Raw genomic sequence first — 364 nt, forward strand, 5'->3', positions numbered from 1 at the left:
ATTATGACATTTAATGTATTTTCATCTTCTATTGTTTTATTATTTTTTTCAGTGTCAGTATTATTTCATATTATATCAATTCATTCTATTTAGTGTTATCGCATTCAGTTTGATTTTACTTTGTATCAAAACATTATATTTCATCACCCTTCTTGCCACTTCATTATGCACCACTATGTTTATAAAATATCATTTCTTGTATTCTGATGCAGTCTTATCACATTGGTTCATTTCGTATTGTTCAACTTTATTCACTTGTTCCATCTCCTTTCCGTTTCATTACTACTGTGTACAATTTCATTTTGAATGGTCTTCTTACTCTAATATAAAACAAATGTAAATACTACATTTATAATTCTTCATA

This window comes from Carica papaya, chromosome 7 (genome assembly GCF_054855325.1).
Source record: "Carica papaya isolate Zhongbai chromosome 7, ASM5485532v1, whole genome shotgun sequence".
Lineage (NCBI taxonomy): Eukaryota > Viridiplantae > Streptophyta > Magnoliopsida > Brassicales > Caricaceae > Carica > Carica papaya.